At 46.4% G+C, this 22,917-nt stretch overlaps 1 protein-coding gene across 1 annotated transcript in view; it reads left to right on the forward strand.

The window, feature by feature from the left end:
• Window positions 1-22,917, forward strand: part of CDON (cell adhesion associated, oncogene regulated) — a 117,491-nt gene that overhangs the window by 15,274 nt on the left and 79,300 nt on the right. The window contains exon 2 of the mRNA XM_083588351.1: window positions 1,798-1,848. The gene's annotated coding sequence lies outside the window, so the exon portion shown is untranslated. The remainder of the gene's footprint in view (window positions 1-1,797; window positions 1,849-22,917) is intronic.

Genomic DNA, 22,917 nt, shown 5'->3' on the forward strand with positions numbered 1-22,917 from the left:
AGAAGTGGTAAAATGTCAGGGAAAACTGGGGGTGTATGGCAACCCATGTCAGAAGTGTTGATTTTTTGGCGAATTTCCATAAAAATTGCTCCAAAACTTCATTTTTCATTCTTTGAAGTTTTGCAAAAAAAAAAAAACCTCAACAGCTTTGCACCCAAAAAAAGACAACTTCACTCCCCAAAAAGTTCAACAACTTTTGTGTCCGGATTTTTACTTTTTGAAATAACTCTATACCCTCCAACATTTCTCCAATGAAAATAGGGGCGTCCTAAGGAAAAGCGGGGAACTTGGAGGGTCTGAAATTTATGCAGATTATATTGAGTAATCAACTATTCTTCCTCTGATTCTTTGACTTTAATCACAGGACTGTGCTTAGGTTCAGTGAGAGTTGGATACCAGTGTTCGAGCAAGTCCAATGTCTGTGCCATCCACATTGGATCAGTTTTTTTATTATGGCCTGAGGAGGTGCTTAAAGCTGCTTAAAGAAGTGCAGCCGACCGCTTGCCTCCTTGGCCCTTGCCCATCTTGGTTTCTTAGAGCTACCTGTAAGAGGATGACCGGGCGAGTCCAGAGAGTGATTAGTGTTTCACAGAAGGAAGAGGAGGAAATGCCATCGGCATTGAAGGAGGAAGTGGTGTGCCTCCTCCTTAAGAAGACCTCCGTGGACCCCAAGATGTTAAAATAACCATTGCCCGGTGGTCTTCTGGGGGCAAGATGCTAGGGAAGATGGTAGCAGTCCAGCTTCAGGCATGCTTGGAGAAAGCTGCGTACTTGGATCTGTTCTAGTCTGGCTTGATCATGGCACTGAAACTGCTTTGATCAGGAGAGAGATGGAGCAGTACAAGCCTTGATCTCTCGACAATTCCTGAAACTGTCAACCTCAGGAAGGTAGAAACTTGGGGACATTGTGCGGCAGCTAGACTGGTGGCTGGGCATGGCCGCCGAGACCATATAACACTGGTCCTGAAAGACCTACATTGGCTCCCAGTATGTTTCCAAGCACAATTCAAAGTGTTGGTGTTGACCTTTAAAGCCCTAAATGGCCTTGGTCCAGTATACCTGAAGGAGCGTCTCCACCCCCATCGTTCTGCCCGGACACTGAGGTCCAGCTCACAGGGCCTTCTAGCAGTTCCCTCATTGCGAGAAGTGAGGTTACAGGGAACCAGGCAGAGGGCCTTCTCAGTAGTGGCGCCCACCCTGTGGCACGCCCTCCCATCAGATGTCAAGGAAATAAACAACTATCTGACTTTTAGAAGACATCTGAAGGCAACCCTGTTTAGGGAAGTTTTTAATGTTTGATGTTTTATTGTGCTTTTAATATTCTGTTGGGAGCTGCCCAGAGTGGCTGGGGAAACCCAGCCAGATGGGCATGGTATAAATAATTTATTATTATTATTATTATTGTTATTCCACTCATGCCTCCAGAACCACTTGCAGAAAATACATTTATGACAAGTTAGTGTTCAGCACCACCTCAGCTGCTCTCTATTGTCCTGCAAGGTTGAATCTTGTCCCCCATGTTGTTAACATCTATAGGAAGCTGCTGGGAGCTGCCACGTGATATTTGGAGTGTAGGTGGCACTTAGTTCTTTCTTCCACCTGAATCAGGCGAAGTGGTTGGAGGCAATGGTGAGGTTGAATTTTCCTCCCCAGTTACGCTCACAAGTCATGGAAGCATCCTTGTGTGGAAACACCACATAGGGGCATATGTGTTTGTGTGTCAACTTCCAGTGACAAGTGTAGGTGTCTGCCATCTGGGTACCACACAGCTGATTCTCTTCTCTCTGCTCTCCACAGAGAGACTTCCTTGGCAAAACTGGACCATTCCAGAAACGGTAGCCTGCCACGGTAAGTCTGCCTTCGTGGATGCTGCTACTTCCCTCTCTTCCCAATTGCCGCTTAATTCCTTGTGTAAACTCTTCATTTTTGCCACCTCGAGGCATGCTTCCAGTGACCCTGTCCAGTGTTTCCTCTTCCCCCAGCACACACACACACACACACACATCTGGGAGGTCCCCTGGGAAGTCTGCTGCCTTGATCTCTTTCGGGTAAGTGCTAACTGCTGATAATAATTAACAATAAGCATTTCAGGGCAAGGTTAGGGATATTATTATGGCAAAGCGTTCACACTCCTTTACTTGTTGTTGCAGATGGGGCCGGGGATGGGGGGGGGGGCTGGGCTGGAAGTGGATGGGGATTGAGACCAAATAGGCCTCTTTTCCTGACCTTGCGTAAATGGCCGACTTTAGGTCACGGCTGTGCAAACAGAATCTTCCCTCCCCTACTTGTTTATTTCTTTATTTGTCTAGCTAATGCGGGTTTAGTTCAAATGCTGCCAAAAGGACTGCTAGTCCCCTGTCATGGGCTTCACAGCCTGTGCCAGAAATCGGTGGCAGGACCACTAGGCAGGCAGCCAGGCCAATCTCTCCTCGAAGTGCCACATTCTCCAAATTCAGGGGTGCACCTTCCCACACTCTGTCAAATAGCAGAACTCTGCTCCCTGCAACTTCAGTGGAAAAAATCATGTCATTACTGAATTACTCAGCCTGCTGCTTGGGATAGAAGTCTCAATTCGCTCCTGTGCTTGCAGGAGCTGGAGAAGCCAGCTATTCCACATCCATGGTCCATTGTCCCAAGGAGGAGTTTTCTGGGCAAGGAGGGAAAGAAAACTCCAATGGTCCTCTGTCCTTCCACAGCTATTAGTCAGCTTTGGAGGTGGTTTGGCTGCTCTCCTTCCAAAAGGAGTTGTAAAGTAAAGGTAAAGGGACCCCTGACCATTAGGTCCAGTCGTGGCCGACTCTGGGGTTGCGGCGCTCATCTCGTTTTATTGGCCGAGGGAGCCGGCGTACAGCTTCCGGGTCATGTGGCCAGCATGACTAAGCCGCTTCTGGCGAACCAGAGCAGCGCATGGAAACGCTGCTTACCTTCCCACCAGAGTGGTACCTATTTATCTACTTGCACTGTGACGTGCTTTCGAACTGCTAGGTTGGCAGGAGCAGGAAACGAGCAACGGGAGCTCACCCCGTCGCGGGGATTCAAACCGCCGATCTTCTGATTGGCAAGTCCTAGGCTCTGTGGTTTAACCCACAGCTCCACCCGTGTCCCTAAAAGGAGTTGTAAACACATGCTATTTGTCATGGTTAGGAGTTGCCCCGTCTTCAATTCAGATTTTTGTGCAGGTGCATCACCAGGTAAACTACAGAACGATGGGCTGAAGCATCTGCCTAGTATTCTCAGGCCCTGGACTAGCTCTGTCCACCCAAGCTGGTCACAGGGCACCTTCTTATTTCACCTGAACAGCAAGACATTCCTGGTGTTGATGTGGCCTTGCATGCTCTGCACCTGTGCCCTGCAGCCCTGCATTTGGACTTATCTTTGGTTCCAACTGTCAGGAGTTCAGCCTACCCTCAAGTAGGAACCTGGCAGAGATACAAGCCCGACTGGCATGTTCTCTCCCTCCTGGTCGATCGTTCGGGAGCTTCTGCCCGAACATCACAGCGACCAATGCCAACAAACACCTGCACACTTAGGGATCCGCAGAGTCTTTGCAGCTTGCATAACAGACCTCAGCAACTCAGCATTTTGGCTAATCTACTTTATTTACATATAAACATATACAGAGCACTGCAACAGGGCTCCCTCTCTCTCTAGCATCAGACAGCAAAGAGAAAAAGAACAAAAGACAATAGTCCCACTTCACGGAACACAGTAACACAAACCTCCTGTCTCCGTCACTTCCCACTCTGTGGAGTCAAAACATACACCGTCATGTGATAGACAAACATCCCATGACTGCAATCATAGATCAGGAATTCTAACAACAACACCTGCTTTCTTCTAGGCTTGCCTTTGATTCTGCTGGTTCCTGGTGTGGATAGTGTCATTATGTAGTTTAGTCAATAGGTGGCGCTGAACTGACCTGTCTCTGGGTGGAGTCAGGCAATTCCTGTTGCTGCTCTGTTCCTGTTGGAGAGAGGCAATAAAATTCCTGTCCTGTTTCCTGTAGCTTTTAAGTCTTCCATGGTATTCCTTGGTGTCCGATGGTTTCCTTGGTTCTGAGTCCCCAAGCTTGCTCCTTGGCTTCGACTCTGTCGATTGGCTCCTGGCTCATCTTGTACATCTGCCTGTGGTTCGATCTGAATACTCACCTTTTCCAGGCCCTTTGCTCCCTGGATCTTGCCAGTGGGAAAAGGCACCGGTGCTGTTTGGACAGCAGGCACCATCTGCAATAATCAACTAGCTGAACTGGCAACAATCTCCCTGAAACAATAACCCTCATTGCAGTTGCCCCTTACCCTCATGGTCAACTGACCGCCATGCAGGACAAAAGCCTGACAGTGATTGATAAAGTCCAGCTGGACTCACCGCGCTTGGCTAATCATTTAAGGAGCCATCCTTCTTCCGTTTTCACGTGCTTATCCTTACTGCTTCTCTCAAGGCAAACCTCGCTTTCCTGCCTGTCGGCCAATCTTCCCAAGCCCAAGACAGATGGCCCAATTGCATCTGCCTTCTGCAATTAAAACAGCAATTCCTGTCGCTAGGTACTGAGATGGGAAAATAAGGGACCCTCCTTTATTCCTGACCTGGAAAGTTCCCCAAGCAAAACACAGCTCACCCTCTCCAAGCATCTCATAATGAAAACAGCAGGCAACAGAGCAAGCTGTTTACACAAGCTGTGCTCTTCTTCTATGGAGAGGTTGACTGGGTTGGAGCTTCCTTGCACATCCTTGTTTTAAAAAGACATTCCAGGGACTGGCTTGGCTCCGGCATTGCATCTGTTCTGTTCTACAGACCAGTCAAAGGCTAGTCTCTTTATTTCATGGACAGAGAACCTTTCGGTTGAGGGTCAGGACCCACAAGTTGTTGGTGGGAAGGACCAAAGGCAGTGGTGGTTAAAGCTAACAGGGTGTGATGGCCTGGGACTCGGGCTCGGATTCAGAATCAGAGGAGTCTCAGTCTGCACCAGATCCTTTGCCTCAGGCATCATCTGAACCAAGTCTGGGGCCTGATCCTGAAGAGTCCCAGTCTACACAGGTTCCCCTGCAACAAACACCAGCTGGGCCGAGTCAGGGGCCTGAGCCTTCCCTAGCTCCAGATGTGGGGGATTACCTCGTTGCCTTCAGCTGGGCCATCACTTACAGCTGCTCCACTACCAGTTGGGTCAAGGGAGGCTGAGGCGGCCTCTGGGTCTAGTAACCCACCGACGTCTCCCGAGCTGCAGAGACTAAGGTCTGAGAGAAGGAGAGACCTGAGTACTCGCAGGAGGAGTGCTCGCCTTTGGGTGAAACAGGGAGGTGAGTCGCTGGGGGATCAGGACTGGCTGTTACCCTGACAAAGATAAAAGGCTGTCGGACCTCGCCCCAGGTTGTGGGAGCAACATTGCTGTATGCCAGATCCTCCCTGAGATCCTGTACCTGTCCTTGCCTGGTTTCCTGCCTTGACCCTGTTGGACTGACTCCCAGTGGAACCTTTGGATTCTGGACTGGTCCTCGACTGTGTTTCACGGGTTACCCCTGAGCCCAGCACACAGGAGCTTCGACTGAACACCTTTCCCTCTTCTTCCTCCCCAGTCTCTTCACTGCCCAGCTGTCAGCTGGGGGTCAGACATCTTGCAAAAAGGTCTGAACAGATCACTTGCAGAGGACTTTTGAAATCAGGCTAAGGTCTGTGTGTGGCCGTAGGGCTGTTGGTTGCTCATCGTAGCCCTACTTTTATATAGCAGAATTCCCTCCTTGGTCTTTCGGCCAGGCTTATCCTAGATTAGGGATGGGGAACTTTTCCAACCTTGGGGCCACATTCCCTTCAAGGCAACCTCCTAGAGGCCACATGCCAGTGGTGGGCAGAACAAGAAATATGAATTACCTGTATACCTCTGCACTCCATCCAGACAGGCAAGAGGCATGATTAGAGTTCAAGGATGCATTCCAGCTAGATAATAAAACTTGAGGTGTGAAGCAAGGCCAATGAGGGGTGTGGTCTTGAGAAGGAGGGTGTTGCTTGTCGTGTCAAGGGACCACGAGGGTCATCTAGTCCAACCCCCTGCAATGTATGGATCTTTTGCCCATCATGGGTCTCGAACCCACAACCTTGAGATTATTAGTCTCATTCTTAACCAACTGAGCTATGATGGGTACACTAATTGTGTGACAATTAGAGTAAAACAGTCTACCTATAAAGTTGGGCTGTATTAGTTATATAACAAACTAGGGTGTGTGTTTGTGTGTGTGTAATGCACATCTGTATTGGACTGAAATGTGATGATGGCATCATTATGACAAAAAGAATTTTTTTTAAGAAAATGGGATTTGTTCATAAGCACGGGCCCCCAAATGCTATAAATCTCCTGCTGTTTAGGAGGTTTGAGTCTTGCTGCAACTGACTAACACAGAATTAGTGGAATTGGAATTAGTTGCTTGTTCGCCAGAGGCGGCTTAGTCATGCTGGCCACATGACCCGGAAGCTGTACGCCGGCTCCCTCGGTCAATAAAGCGAGATGAGCGCCGCAACCCCAGAGTCTGCCACGACTGGACCTAATGGTCAGGGATCCCTTTACCTTTATATTGGTTTGTCATGCTGTGCAGGTGCAAAACCTCTTCTTTGCATACAGTATATCCTACCTGTGGTCTCTTTTTCTGGCACATCATCTGGTGCTCCATGTCTTAGGATCTGGCCCCAAGCATTATTAACACCATTTGCCTTTCATTTAATTAGAAAAACAAACAAGCCCCTCTTCATTTCATCACTACAAACAGCGAGCCAAAGATGTGGCTGGTCCGGCTCCGCCGAACGCAACAGATTTACACCAGGAATGACTGTGGTCTGCATTGTGTTTTATTCAGCCACAATAAATTCTCTCCTGCAAGTGCTCTGGTGTGGCATGAAAGCAGCTGTGTTTTCTTAGGCACCAACAATTTGACTGATATGGTTTTTATTGCCACCACAGAAGCTGTTAGCGCGTAAAAGTTACATTAAAGTTTTATGGACCTTGCTGTCTCCTATGTTAACCTTCATATATCTGAAATATACTCAGAGTCGCAAAGTGATTTCATTCTCTTTATTCAGCTCATAGTGGTGAGGAGGAATGAATCAAAGTCCCCTCAAAGTATCTGCTTTATATACATTATTTACACAATGGGCTGCACATGATTGGCTAATTCCGGAATTCTACTGTAAGCCAATCAGGTTGTGGATTCACTTCTATCTGGAGCATGATTGGGTGGTTCCTGCCAACCAATCATACTGCTGCATTGTTCTAGGACCAATCAGACTGCTGCCTTTTGGATCCTATTGTTCTAGGACCAATCAGTCTGCTGCCTTTTGGATCCTATTGTTCTAGGACCAATCAGACTGCTGCAGTTTGGATCCTATTCAACTCAGTACATAACAATATCTAAAGAGGGTTTCCAAAGGAGACACCTCCTTCCAGAAAAGGCCTCTGCAGGTCTGGAAGAACCCACACATGCCACACATTTAAACACGGAGAAATACAGAATCCACCGTCCGAATGATTCCTGTCCCTCACCTTGCAGAAAAGCAGCGGTGCCTCCTGCTTCGGTGCCCCCTTCCCATTAAAAAGCAAAACAAAACGCTCCGTCATACAAGTCTCAATCATTATGCCGTATCAGATCATGTCGCTAAGAATGCCATAATGTAACGGGCAGCCGGCCAGGAATAATATTCACATTCCCACTGGAAATCTCGAAAACCCTTTCATTTCACCGCGTCCCCAGATATACTCTCCACAAAGAGGTCATGAAATCTAAACCTCAGTGTATAAACCGCAGGAGGACATGGGCCGAACATGTCAGGCTGGGAGCGAGGGGGTGGGCTGAGGGGTGTGTGTGTGTGAAAAAAGCGGGGAGGGTGTCGCATTAAAAATTGCCTTGCCCATTTACAATCTGTTGAAAGTTTAAAGATCGCTTTCTTTGAGGTGACAAAGCGATCTGTCCGCAGCAAACAAAGGCCATTTACCCGAGTGCTTGGTTTGGGGGGGGGGGGGTTTGGTGGTGTGTGTGTGTGTGTTTGCGTTTTGTGGTTGTTGCTTTTTAATGCGCGGAACAAGGGAGACTCTGCAGCCGAGTCAGCTTAGAAGCAAGAATGGTGCCTGAATTGGGGAGACAGGATGATTTGGGAGTGTGGGCTCGCTTGCATTGTTCCCCTTCCTCCTCGCCCCCACCCCCCACCCCCGTGCTGCCCCCATGCTGATCTGGCTTTGGCAATTTGAAATTGATTATTTTGGATTGTGTGCGTGTGTAGAGCCCCGCCCCTTCTGCCGGCTAATTAAAAAGTGGCCTTGTTGAGGCAGCATGCTTTTAAATTGCTAAGGACTGGCAGGCCGGGCCCGGCAACAAAAAAATCATTAATTCTAATGTGACAGTGTTTCTTTAAGGGGCCCTCATGGTACAGGACAGGGGTCGGATCAAGTTGATTATGGACTCCTGTTCTCATCAATCTCGCGCTCTGCGGGATGGTAGCGGAAACATAGCTCCAGACTTTGGCTCGCTTTTCAGCTCTGGGCTGAGCTGGGGTCGAGACTGTTTCTCAGGCTCCTCTTTTCTCCTGGGGGGAAGGAAGGGGGGTCAGAAACGAGGCTCCTCCGCGTACAGCCAAGTGTAATGAAGAGTCAGCCTTCGTCATCTTCGGCGAGATTGCTTTTCAGCGTTAAAAGCGCTCCAGCCAGGACACTGCTGTTATTCAGCTGGGCTGGGTCTGGTCCTGCCGGATTATCCCAGAGCAGGGTGTGAGATATCAAAGTTGGAAGAGCAAGGCAGTGTCAGCTCTGCTTTGTGAGATTCACTCCCATGAATGCATGAAAGGCTCCCTGTACAAACTGCATTAGATGCGCTCCAAATGTTCATTCCTGATTGGTCACGCTCTGACCCGCAGCTGCATTCCCTGGCTGGAGGAGTGAAAGATGCACTGTGGCTTTGTTCTGCCAAAATCAGGGCTTGGAACCATGACAGGACTATCATATTACTGAAATGGAGGGTCATCTGGAGAAAAATGATCCTCGCTGTGGCTCGAGGGCCATGTCCCTCCTCGGGAGAACAAAACACAGAAAGTCCCGGATTGGTTTCCGTTGAGGTGGGCGCAGTGAATACTGGGTGCAAAGCAAGGATCCGGCAGAGACCCGGAATCCTGCTCCATCGCAACATCCAAGGATACAACTCTCACTTCTAAATTATTTGCTTCTAAATTCTGCTGTGTGGATCGAAACGGTGACTGAACAATATACAGTGGTACCTCGGGTTACATACGCTTCCGGTTACATACGTTTCAGGTTACAGACTCTGCTAACCCAGAAATATTACCTCGGGTTAAGAACTTTGCTTCAGGATGAGAACAGAAATCGCACGGCGGCAACGGGAGGCCCCATTAGCTAAAGTGGTACTTCAGGTTAAGAACAGTTTCAGGTTAAGAACGGACCTCCGGAACGAATTAAGTACTTAACCCGAGGTACCACTGTCCTTGGTATGTTTAGGCTTTATCTAAAATAGATCTTGCCTTTCAGTGACTAATTTGGACTCACTATCATAACCCAAGGTTGGCTGGTTTTAAAAAAACAAACCCAACTAGCTTTGATAATTCCATTGTCTGCCCCAAATGTCCCCCCCCCCTTGTTTCAGAGAATAGTCTCTTTTATTTTTGTTAAGTTTCTAGTGCTCATGGACATCAGCGCTATGAAAATCAGTGGGTGGCAGCTGCTGAAAGCACAGCAAAACAGTGGATGGGTTGTGTCCAGTGCTTTTTTCCTTTAAAAAATGTTTAGGGGTACTCTCATTTTCCTACTCATATTGAAATACTGCCCCTCAATGAGGCCAAACTTAGATTCACAACATGTTTAGGGGTATGCGTACCTCTGCGTCCCCCCAGAAAAAAAGGACTGGTTGTGTGTATTCTGAGAATCTGTGCAAATGCAGAATGTCCATGCTAATACTTAGCAAAGTAAATTAATAAATCCCCCAACACAGCATTTTGTAGCAAAAAGAACCTAAAACACTGCAATAAATCAGAATCAGATAGGCAATTACAAAATGTGCACCGTTTATTCTGAGTGTGGCACTCGGTTCTTATTGTCACAGAATTTGGATGGGGCATTATGACCTAGTGGTCACCGGGAAAGCAGTTTTACTCGATGCACCTTTTATTGTGGGCATAGTCCAGCTGAACCCCAGCTGAAAAGTAAAAGTTTTTAAAACATGCCCTGTCCTATTTGGGGCTGGACCTTTTTATTGGGGATGAGCTAACCACTACACAACAGGCTGAAATTCAATAGTTGTAGTGAAGCACCCAGGGGTGTGCTCTCTCTCTCGTTTTGCCCCTCACAGAGCTACAGTTTGTGACACCCTTAACAAATTACAGTTCCCAGGATTCAAAGAGGGGTGAGTGAGAGAATGTGCTTTTAAATATATGATGTGTATGCAGCCTTTGCACCCAATGTGCTTCACCTTAAGTCAATCCACTCCTCTCATTTTTCTGCCACGGTGTCTTCGCAAAACTGCAATTGCTGTTTCTTGCCCCCTTGTTTGTGGGGTCAGGGTCTCTGCCTCTGTCCCTGCAGGTGAATCCCCCATCCAGGAAACATTAACAATAATTTAGAAGCAATAACATTTGTTTGTCAAAGAGCCCTGCTGGCTATCAGGTATCACTTGGGGCAAAACCTTAATGAGAGGCACAATAATGGAACAGCAGCTTTAAAAGTATTTTTGTTCTAGCTGTATGAACTGTGCAACGGACTGGTTTGACAATTTGCCAAGAACCTTCTACAGTCATACCTTCTACAATCGCAGCTTAGTTCTCGAATTTTTCGCCCCCCCAACGCCGCAAACCTGGAAGTGAGTGGTCCGGCTTGTGAACTATTTTTTGGAAGCTGAACGTCCTAAGGTGGTTTCGCGGCTTCTGATTGGCAATCAGAGCTTCCTGCAGCCAATCAGAAGCCACACTTTGGTTTCCAAATGTTTTAGAAGTCGAACGGACTTCCGGAACAGATTCCGTTCGACTTCCAAGGTACGACAGTATATGTTATTGACAGAAAACGAAACCAGCATCCTCCCTGTAGCTTGACTAATTGAAGCTAGAAGTGGCTAGGAGGTAGGTGGAGTCGTAGACCTTAGAAAAGTGTAGATTCACAAACGCTGGCTGGCTTTTGACTTGAAATGTTCGGCTTCTCGGAAATCTGTAATGGCGAGAAGCAGCAAGGGGGAGTTGGCCAACAATGGTCCCCAACTGAGAGGTGCCAGAACTGTGCTCTGGCATGCGCCAACTGGGGGGGGGGGAAGCGCTGCGCATGCATCTGCTGCAGTTGACTCTAGCCCCTAAAAGCTTATAATTACAGTGGATGCTCAAGTTGCGAACGTGATCTGCACGGGAGGCACGTTCACAACCCGCAGCATCTGCAAACCACAGTGCCGTGTCTGCGCATGTGCGGGTTGTGATTCAGCGCTTCTGCGCATGCGCAAAGTGCAATTTAACGCTTCTGCACATGCGCGAGCACCAAAAACCGGAATTAACCCATTCCGGTACTTCCGGGTTTCGGCGCGTCCATAACCTGAAAACGCGCAACCTGAAGCATCTGTAACCCGAGGTATGACTGTACAGTGGTACCTCGGGTTACATACGCTTCAGGTTACAGAACCAACTAACCCAGAAATAGTACCTTGGGTTAAGAACTTTGCTTCAGGATGAGAACAGAAATCGCACGGCGGCAACGGGAGGCCCCATTAGCTAAAGTGGTGCTTCAGGTTAAGAACAGTTTCAGGTTAAGAATGGACCTCCAGAACAAATTAAGTACTTAACCCAAGGTACCACCGTATTGTGTTTGCTTTTAAGGTGCTGCTCTCTGCTGTTGTCTCCACTGCTGTTAGACAGAGTGAGCTGACCACCTCAGGCAGAAGTAGCTGAGGGAGCAGCAATGAGGTGTTGTGGGCCAGGGCTGTCTGAGCCAAGCAGCCTGCTATGTACCCACAAAGATGGCCCTCAGGTGTGGTGGATGATGCTGCCTCACTGCCACCGCTGAACCGAGCGCCACTCTGATTGGCTTTTGTACGTGGACTTAGGAGAGCTGCACCATCTTGCCTGTTGCCTCGGGTAGCGAAACACCTTGGACACCAGACTGACGCAGCCCTGTCCCTCTGGAAATGGTTGCCTCTATCTGCCATTCCTAGCGAGTCTGTGTCATGGCCTCTGTTTATGGCTCTGCAAATGGGCACAGCTTTGTGCCCTTCAAACCACACCACCTTCCCTCATGTGATTCCAGCCCACTCAGATCATATCCATCTCTGAGCAGCAAACTGGTTAACGTGACCTTGCGAAAGGTTGGTGGGGGCTGGGGTTACTTCTCCCTCCTTTTTTGTTCTTTTGAAGCTTGAAAGGGAGTTTAAAGGCTCCAATCAGTAATGGGAAGCGAATGGGCACAGGTCAGAATAAATTAGACTCTCCTCTTGCAATGAAAACCAGGTTGGCTGAAAATTACCCCCACTCCCCAGTTCTCACTATTTTTAGTCCCATGGCGGCAGGGCAGGCGGATGTGGTGGGGGAACAGAACTATTTACCTTTTGGCAAGCATCAAGTATTGAACTTGAGAAGGGAGAACAAAAGGGAGAACATCTTTCTCTGGGCAGGCGGAACTCAAAAGGGTCAATTCAGAGCTCGCCCTGGATTTAATACTTCTGTTACTGCTCTTTATCAAAAGAATCCAGGGAGGTGTACAAAAGAAGACTTAATTCACACAACAGAGAGATGTTGTTTGAAAATGAGTGAATAAGTATCAGAAGATACAACACACATGCAAAACCACCCAAATATTGCTTCTTAAAGAAGCTGCCGAAAAGAAAGAGCCTGTGTAATATAGTTGTTAGAGTGTTGGAGTAGGACCTGGGAGACCAGGGGTTCAAATCCTTACTCGGCCATGAAGCTCACTGAGTGACCTTGGGCCTGTCTCTGCCTCCTAGGCTAGCCTACCTCACAGAGTTGTTGTGGGGATTAAATCAGGAAGGGGAAGAACCATGTACACCACCACATGACCCCAGTAAGTGGAGCTTTGGTTGCAGGGCAGTAGCCACAGAGGAGCAGCACCTTCTCATTTCACCTCAGGCGGCAAAACGGGACGGGCCCCCACCTGGTCCTTGGGCAAGACACCTGCCACAGGCCCCGCATCCTTTGTGAGGCTACCTGCTCATCACCATTCTCCCTCATCATGGCTACTGCCTGCTTGCTTGCCAGGCAGAGATCCAGTGAGCAAGCAGTCAGTGGCATCTCCTGCCCACCTTCTCCCCACTGCCATTGTCTTGACGTCTGGTGATCAAGCAGGCTACAGGTAGGGGAGCAGGCCCAGGCGAGCTCTTGTCAGGGGGCTCCCATCTAGGGTGGATGCCCAACCACGCCGGTCCAGTCATGACCGACTCTGGGTTGCGGCGCTCATCTCGCTTTATTGGCCGAGGGAGCCGGCGTACAGCTTCTGGGTCATGTGGCCAGCATGACTAAGCCGCTTCTGGCGAACCAGAGCAGCACACAGAAACGCCATTTACCTTCCCGCTGGAGCGGTACCTATTTATCTACTTGCACTTTGATGTGCTTTCGAACTTGGCAGGAGCAGGGACCGAGAAACGGGAGCTCACCCCGTTGCGGGGATTCAAACTGCCATCCTTCTGATGGGCAAGTCCTAGGCTCTGTGGTTTAACCCACAGCGCCACCCGCGTCTCTCTTGCTCTGCCATGCACCACTTGCACCCTAGAGTGGTCATTCGGTACCTTGAAGAGAGTAAAGATCTAGCTAAGGCCGACAGTGACCGGGAAGCGTCTCACTGGGCTATGCCTATTGAGCGTGCGCAGAAAAACTGGATGGGGGGGGAGGAGGAATCTGAGAAGGAAGGGCTGAAAAGGTTTTCAGCAAATCTAAGAAAACTTGTTATAGTTTAGATTTTTTTAAAAAAAATAAGATGGGGGAAAAGGCGCGTTCTTTGTAATTTTGCAAAATATACTCGTTAATGACATGAAAGGTACTCAAACCATACTGAATCAAACCATTAGTGTCCATCTAGCTCAGAACTGTCTTCATTGACTGGCAGCCGTTCTCCAGGGTTTCAGACACGGAACTCTTCCAGTCCTAGCAGGAGATGCCAGTGACTGAACCAGGGACCTTCTACATGTGAAGCAGGTGTTCTACCACTGAGCTGCAGTCCTTCTTAACTCCAAAATGGCATTTCTTGGAGATGACCCCCCGGGTGGCTGAGAGAGGCCTCTATTCCATCATGGATAGATGCCAACGGGTCATTGGATGTGCTTCAGCTGCCCCGTTTCCCCTCCGTGATTTATGTTTTGCAAATGCCAGGTGAAACTGGGCTGGCAGCCCGTAAATCTCCCATAGGTACAAATAGGAGCTTTCCTTCCGATGCAAACAGCAGGCGCGAGGCAGGCGAACTGGATCAGGACCACAGTGGGTGGCAAAGGGTTAAAGCCCCCTCCTTCCTGGCCAGGGTCTGGGACTCAGCACCTGCTATTAACTTTTTAAAAAGCGATTCCAGAAATTGCAGATTGCATGAATGACGTCTTGTCTAGCTTTGGACTACCTCTTTTAGGCTTACACCTGACGGTCATTTGCCGGGAACACTTCTGCTCGTTAAACTGCAGGGCAAAATGTACTGGGAAAGGAAAGTCCTCTGATTCAGAGAGAATTTTACTTGAATGCTTGTAAAGAGAAAAGAGCAGTCTGCTCATGGACACCCCCTAAAACTATGGCTGTTTAAGAGGCATTCTCTCAACATTTTCACCTACAATGACATCCACATTGTGGGACAAGCACTACAACCTCCATGTTGCAGTGCAAGCATGGTCTAACTACACTATAAGCACAGAAAATAGCAGTCTGCTCATGGACACCCTCTAAAACTGTAATTGTTTAAGAGGCATTCTCTCAACATTTTCACCTATATTATTATTATTATTATTATTATTATTATTATTATTATCCACACCATGGACAAACACTACAATCTCCATGTTGCAGTGCAAGCATGATCTAACTACAGTATAAGCACCGAAAAGAGCAGTCTGCTCATGGACACCCCCTAAAACTGTAATTGTTTAAGAGGCATTCTCTCAACATTTTCACCTATTATTATTATTATTATTATTATTATCCGCACCATGGACAAACACTACAATCTCCATGTTGCAGTGCAAACATGATCTAACTACAGTATAAGTATAGGAACAATCTCATGCTGCTGTTTAACTCCCAATAAGCAAAATATACCTACATGACATGTGGGAGCTAGTATGCAGTGGTTTGAGTATGAGACCAGGACCTGGAAGATGGGTTCAAGTCCCCTCACAACCACAAACTGACCGAGTGTCATATATTTTAGCCTCATCTACTTAACTGGATTGCTGTGAGGATAAAACAAAGAGGGGGAGAGAAATGATAACTGCCTTGGGATCCTTGGAGGAAAAGCTGGATACAAATGTAGAAAACGAAATAAAGTGAAACGTGTACGTGAAATCATCTGTTTGCTGGATTCCAGCGAAATCGGTTTTCCTCCTGGATCCAGATGGGTGGAACTCGCAGCAGATTTCCCGGTGGGATTCAAAGCAGCACGGTTGCTAACAGTCCATTTGAAAGCACCCAAGGCTCCCCTTTCATAAGACGGTTGCATTGTGTGTTGGAAAACACAGCTGGGGAGGGGAGAAGCAAAGCAATTCGGGAGTGTTGCAAAAGCCCATGGTGCCCTGCCAGCTTCCGCAGACCAGGGCTGCCATTTCACTCTTGGAACAGCTGGGTGTATTTTTCATTTGGCTGTTGCCTGGCTTCTGATATCAGCATTGTGCCTGATGTCACCTAGCTGATAAAACATGGCTTCATCCCCCATTGAGAGGAGCAAATGAGTGAGTCAGACAAAGAGCAGCAAAGAAAAGGGCTCACTTTAAAGAGGCTTTCAAGGATGTTGCTTAAGTCTCTTTTATAAGCTCCTCAAAGCTCCGTCCCTCCTCCTATTAACTTCCCTCTAGGTGGGAACCTCTCCTTCTGAAGTGTGACATAATGAGAGGACTGTGACTTCTGGGGCAGTCAGGTGGGGCCAGAGAGGCTGCCATTGCTTACACAGTGTTGTACTTACCTGGTTGTAGCCCACAAAAACAACAATCAAGGGCATGTTTGCTGCTTTGGCATGATGATTTTGCACCAGTATGTACTGCTGGTGGCTTGTACGGTTTCCATATAATAATGACATCTTCTTCTTTCTTTTTTTTAAGTAATATTTATTACTTTTAAACCTTACGAAAAAGAAGAAAAAGAGAAGAAAAAAAGAGGAAGGAAAAAAAACAAAAAAACAAAAGAAAGAAAATACAATACAATACAATATATAAACAATACACAACATTAACACATTAGGCTAAATAAAACAAAGCAACAACAATTTAAAAACATACATCATACCATTTCAATGCCCTATCTTTCATTCCCTCGTTTCATCGACCTCCTCTCACCTCCCTTTTTGTATTCCACTTCTATTAATTATTTCAGCAATTCCTTTCCATCTTTCACTATTTTCTGTCATATAATTTTCTTAACTTATTTTAACCTTATTTTCCATTAATACTATAATACTTATTTGTGCTTAACTCCTTATAACATTTCTACTAAAGCCATGTAATTTCATTCCAACATTTTTCTAACACTCATTAATTTTGCAATATTTCTATAAATAAACTTTAAACTTTTTCCAATCTTCTTCCACCGTCTCTTCTCCCTGGTCTCGGATTCTGCCAGTCCTTTCCATCAATTCCATATGGTCCATCAACCTGGTGATCTTCTGTCTGAGGCTCTTAACTCTTTTCCAAGTCCCTTCTGCGGATCTCCTTCATATTTATACATGCACTTTACTTTGTCTTCTGCTGATCTTGTTCTTAATTTCCTTCCTTTGATGCTGAAGAGTAGGTCTCGGGGAAGCTCCGACTTAGCAATGTTTTTATTCCTTCTCTGCAGTTCAGCCAAATCTCCATAGTTAAACTGAAATCCAAAAGATATTTCAGGACGTGTTTCAAAATCCATCCAAATCTGAAGGTCCCCACAACTCCAATCTCCTCCTGACCCAAGTCCAGGTCCCAAATGTCAATACATCCCTGCATGGGGGGGAATCTATCCAGACTTCCGGGTTGGCGCCTCCAGACAATGGCGGAATTCCTCTGATCGGGAGGAATTTGCTTCGTGGAAACTAGGGTCTGGCCGCCACGGCGAAGGCGGGGACCCACCAAAAATCACAGGCGGGAGAAGCCTGTGAACGTGGGATTCGGCTGGCACCTTTTGCGCCTCCCCTACTCGCAGGGAAACCCGGTTTCGGGGATCCGAAGCGACGTGGGGTGAGTGGCGTGGTGCTTTGAATCGACTGCTTTTTTCACGGAGTGAAGCCGCATTGCTGTTGCCAGAGAGCGCTGACTTTTTCCTGTGGACAATTTGATCTTAAAACAACTACCCGTGAGTAGAACGGAAAATTGGATTTTTAAACGTCTTAATTTGGCACCGAAACGGGGAGGTTCTAAACAGGAAGTCCGCCTTCCCCTTTTGTAAATAGACTGAAGCAAAGAGGCTGCAAGCTAAAGTCTTGGAAAGTCCTTTGTAAAGGGTTAAACTTCCATCGGCTAAAATCAGTAAACCCCCCTTGGAGGCAGGAGAAGAGGGGGGAAATTTTGGACCGCGCAAGCCTGCAGGAGAGAGAGTGAAGAAATTTAAATTACCACCGCTCTGAACCTGGAAACGGGCTGCTAGCAAGTTTGACGTTTTGGAAAAGTTCATTGACTGTGAACAAAACGTATGTTGACAGATAGTTAAATAAGAGAAATACATTGTTCCCATTGTTTCCTTCTGCGTTTAAAAAGGAGTAAAAGTAACTGAAAATTGAAACTGATTTTATTGCTTGAACCGTGCTTAAAAGGATTGATACAAATAGAAATTGTTTCCCTCTAGAGGGAGCCTTTGAAACTGTTACAAGAGTTGAGCTGGGGGAATCTCCAGCTGCAAGATAAAAAATCGTGAGAACCAGGGACTAACCTTGGATCGGTAAGAATGTCGACAGAAGAAGCCTTAGTGATTGCATTATACAAGATAAGTGACTCTTTGGAACAGCTCCATAAGAAGACGGATGTGATGGCTATCAAAATTGATAACTTGGGACAAAAAGTGACTTATTTGGGACAAAAAGTGAATATCTATACAGAAACTACTCAGGAATCGATACAGGAATCTACTTTGACACGGCAAATTGTGGAGAAGGCGTGAGAAAAAGTTGTTGTTGTGGAACCTAAAGTAATACAAGTGGAAAAGGAGAGAGCCCCAGCCTCACAGAGGCAATTTGATGAATATAAGTTGTTGCCTTCCATGACTGAATTTAGAGAAAGTCAGATTTTGAAGATTGGAGCCCTGCTTGGACTGGAGAATAATGACATCTTCTACCAGCCTGTTGTAATTGATATCCCATTTCTAGGGGTGCGGGGGCACGATTGTCACTTTACAAGAGAGAAATTAATGATGCATCTTTCAGTAATTTTGCAAGGACCCCTGATTGGAGCAAGAGAGACATCATTTCCTTATTAGAATATTTTCTTCTTCTTCCCAGGTGTTTTGTTACCACCCGAAGCCTGTCATTTCAAAACCTTAAGTTTAATTTTAGATAGATTCCACACGCACCCTTCATTTCTGTAGTTATCATTTACGGCTGTCGTTGAAAAATTTTAATAAGCCATTGATAAGGGGAGCAAAAACCTCACACCTATTTTAATGTGCTAACAAGGTTGCCTGGAAATATAAATACACACACACACACACACACACACACACACGGGTGTTATCTGGGTACTGGTTATAATTTCAAAACTCCTTCCAGCTCTTGCCTTGCTCTGCTCTTTTATATTTTATCCCTACTTATATTTTATCACTACTACATTTTATCACTATATTTTATTGCTACTATTCTATCTAATAATATTAATATTAATAATAATAATAATAATTTATTATTTATACCCCGCCCATCTGGCTGGGTTTCCCCAGCTACTCTGGGCAACTTCCAACAAAATATTAAAATACAATAATTCATCAAATATTAAAAGCTTCCCTAAACAGGGATGCCTTCAGATGTCTTCTAAAAGTCAGATAGTTGTTTATTTCCTTGACATCTAATGGGAGGACGTTCCACAGGGCGAGTGCCACTACCGAGAAAGCCCTCTGCCCAGTTCCCTGTAACCTCACTTCTCGCAGCGAGGAAACTGCCAGAAAACCCTTGGCGTTAGACCTCAGTGTCTGGGCTGAACAATGGGGGTGGAGACGCTCGTTCAGGTATACTGGGCTGAGACCATTTAGGGCTTTAAAGGTCAGCACCAACACTTTGAATTGTGTCCGGAAATGTACTGAGAGCCAATGTAGGTCTTTCAGGAGCAGTGTTATGTGGTCTCGGTGGCCACTCCCAGTCACCAGTCTAGCTGCTGCAGTAAACAAAGGTGGAAGGTGCTGGGGAAAATGGAGCCAAACCTATTGTTTCTCAGTAGCCCAGTCTTGGTGATACTTAAGTAGCCTAAAAACGATTGAACATACTCAGTACCCCCAAGCGTTATGGGGCGAGACAAATGGAAAATCAGGGGACTTGTGAATGCCCTGCTTCAGCTCCTTGATAGTATCCTAAGGAAAACATGCAGAGTCTTGTCGCTCGGAAGTGTTGCAGGTCCCAGCGTAGGGTGTGTGGCTAGTCACCTAAATGTTCCCATAAATTAGAGTATTATAGTATTAAAGCCTAGTGCCTCTTTCCCAAAGCCTAGGAAGCTTCTGCCCGGCTTAGGGAGGGAGGCATGATGTCAGGACGTTGTGATGTCACATGCACATTGTCACCCCCCCCCCCCGCATCACCCTCGCGAGCTGGCGCCTCTGGCCTTAGCTGCTCGCCTGTGAAACATTTCACTGCACACCACTGGTGGGAGTCCATTTGCTTGCCAATTGTAAAGTTTCAGCATCAAATTGTACAGATGCCTGCCTCTTCAGCATTTTTATTATTATTACAGTGGTACCTTGGTTACCAAACGGTTTGGCTCCCAAACAAATTGGCTCCCGAACGCTGCAAACCCAGAAATAAGTGTTCTGGTTTTTGAACGTTTTTCGGAAGCCGAACATCCGATGCGACTTCTTTGGCTTCCAACTGAGTACAGGAAACTCCTGCAGCCAATTGGAAGCTGCACCTTGGTTTTCAAACATTTTCGGGAGTCGAACGGACTCCCGGAACAGATTAAGTTTGAGAACCAAAGTACCACTGTATTATTATTATCAGAGACTTTTCAATCATGTATTTAGCTTTAAAATAAAAAGCGTTCTAAGGTCCAGGTTGTTCTCCGTGCCTCATTTACTGATAATTTTGTCACTTCAACAGAGTGAGTCTGCATATCTGCAGCTAACGCATAAATGTTTTCCATTGAGCCAGATGTCCATGGCCTGCTCATTTGAAAGGTTGTGATGATGAAGATACCTGTTCTTTGAGAACAGTGATGGGGAGGGAGCCTGTTGCCTGCCAGTCTTGACTCCAGCTCCCATCAGCCCCAGCCAGCATGCCCAGTGGCCAGGAATGATGTGAGTTGGAGTCCCACATTTCAGTTTTTCAATGCTTGTAAGAACTGCTAAGGTAAGCATTTTCTTTAACCTTGGGCAATTTGATTTTCCTGTCCATTTTGAATGGGCTGTTGCTGTTTTACTCTGCGGGTTTAATTTTTCTGCATTAGTGTGCATTCTTGATTATAATGATTATGAAACTGTAGTCTAATATCCTGTAGTCTTCTAATATCCTATACTCCCACAAGATTAGAACTTCAGAATTTGGGGCATTATTTTATTTTATTTTAAGCCCCAAATAGCTATCCCCTTGTGCATGCTCTAAAGTCCAATATTTACTGGATGGAGGAACCTGAGGAAACTTAAGGGATGTGCTTACAGCCATGGATTCAGGAACAATTTGCCATTCATGTGGAAAGGAAAACCCCACATTCTCTGATAACAACGACATGGGAAGCAAGGTGCAGACAATCAGCTACAAAGTCAAACTTTGGATCAAAGAGCACTATAAATGGTATACACTATAAAAGGCCCACAGTTGTGAGGATAAAAGCAGGGGAATATGTGTGCTGCCCTGCATTTGTTGGAGGAAGGGTGGAATGAGAATATAATTATTATTGTACATGACTTCACACCTAACAAAAAGATGATGTTTCTCATGGTTTAACACAGAGGAAATATTTGCAGCATGTGGTGTTTTCCTACCTCATGTGGAAATAGGAATCTTTTGGTGCATTTAGCTAGCAGGACTGCTTAATAACAATTTCAGGAGCAGCTGTTTACCAAGTTATTTCAAAACCTCACATTTTCACCCAAATCCCCCTCTGAGAGTTAGCGATCTCCCGTGTAGACCGTGTGCGACAGACATGAAGAAACAAGCTGTCCGTCATCCCTTCTGAACCATGAAGCGGTTTGTCCCCTGATGTTAATTTAGTTAGATCACGGCCAAAGGGCGTAGCTTGTATCAATGCCAGGCCTTAATGAGCAGCTCATTTGAATCCATGCAAAGTACCAGGGAGCATGGAGACATGCTAATTAAAGTGACTGCTGTTCTTTAATTAAGCAGTAATTCCCCCCCAAAGAGGTGATTATCATGCAAATGGAGCCCACTTAAGTGATGTAAATGCTTTGGGCAATATATGAGCCTCTTTCTTTGCTAAGAAGTAAGGGGACATTAATCCAGTATGCATGTACTGGTATTAACCAAGCAGATAAAAGTTATTCATTTATTGAGCTATTGGGTTCTCGGGGCTTTGTTGCGGAACAATGGGGCCAGGCAACAGGGCTCTGCTTACAATAATATATTTATGAATAATCCTACTTCCATCCTAAAGGCCTATTCAAAGACTGCAGATGTATAGTTAAGGTCTGCCAGCAATATCTTACAAGTGTGTGTATATCTCTCTGTGTGTGCTGGGCATGTGAGAGAGGGAATACATCTGGGTAGTATTTCAAGAGCAGTAGGGTAACATGTGTCTATAGATGGTGTTGACATGTTGGTCCTGGAGGGCTGAAGGAGACAAAGGGCTCAGTCCATTGGGAATACCTTCGGTGTAAATTCTCTTGGAATGAATGGCTCTTGTGCAGGAGCACAGCTCCCCTACTTTTTCCACTGCTCCCATGCCTTTCAACCCTGTTGTTCTACAAAAGACCTTCCCCAGTTGCTCGCGCCCAAAGTAGGTAGCAAACTGATACTGTTTTGGAGGCGAGCCGCTAGTGCTAAATTTGTTCTTTAGTTTGCAACAAATCAATAGCAAAGATCCCACAACTCGGGGACAATTCTGAGGGGAGTTTTATTAGCATGCATGCTCTGCCAGGCGCTCTGTATTGGGGGAACATTGGATTTCCAAAAGTCAATCAATCAATTTATTGTGCATAGCCAAAGGCCTTTACAATGGATAGCAGAGGGCGAGGCAAGGCTTTCCTCTGAAATCGCACAACATACCCTATAAAAAGTTTACAGCATGAAATTTTAACATAAGAGAGCATTATGGAGTTTCTTACCTGCCAGAGCAAATTTGACTACCAGGTGTATAATCTGTAGGTATTTATCAGCCAGAAGCTCTATTATCATAACTCCTGGGAGGATCAGCCTGAGAGACAGTCGAGGAGGTAATTTTCTCTGGGCATTGAAGCTAAGGGGCAAAGCAGCAGGTAATACATCAGGGACAATTCACATTTCTGCTTCCTGGGTTTAGTTTGATCTGTGGACCAGCTACTTGTAACACTTACAACAGAGGGGAGGAAGAGAGGCAAAGTGGGAGGGAGGTTGCTGCAGCGCAAACACAGTGGTGAAGCCCATCTAGCACTCCTGCAAGCGTGTTTGCTCCACGCTGA

Source organism: Podarcis filfolensis (assembly GCF_964270895.1).
Source record: "Podarcis filfolensis genome assembly, chromosome: 15".
Taxonomy (NCBI): Eukaryota; Metazoa; Chordata; class Lepidosauria; order Squamata; family Lacertidae; genus Podarcis; species Podarcis filfolensis.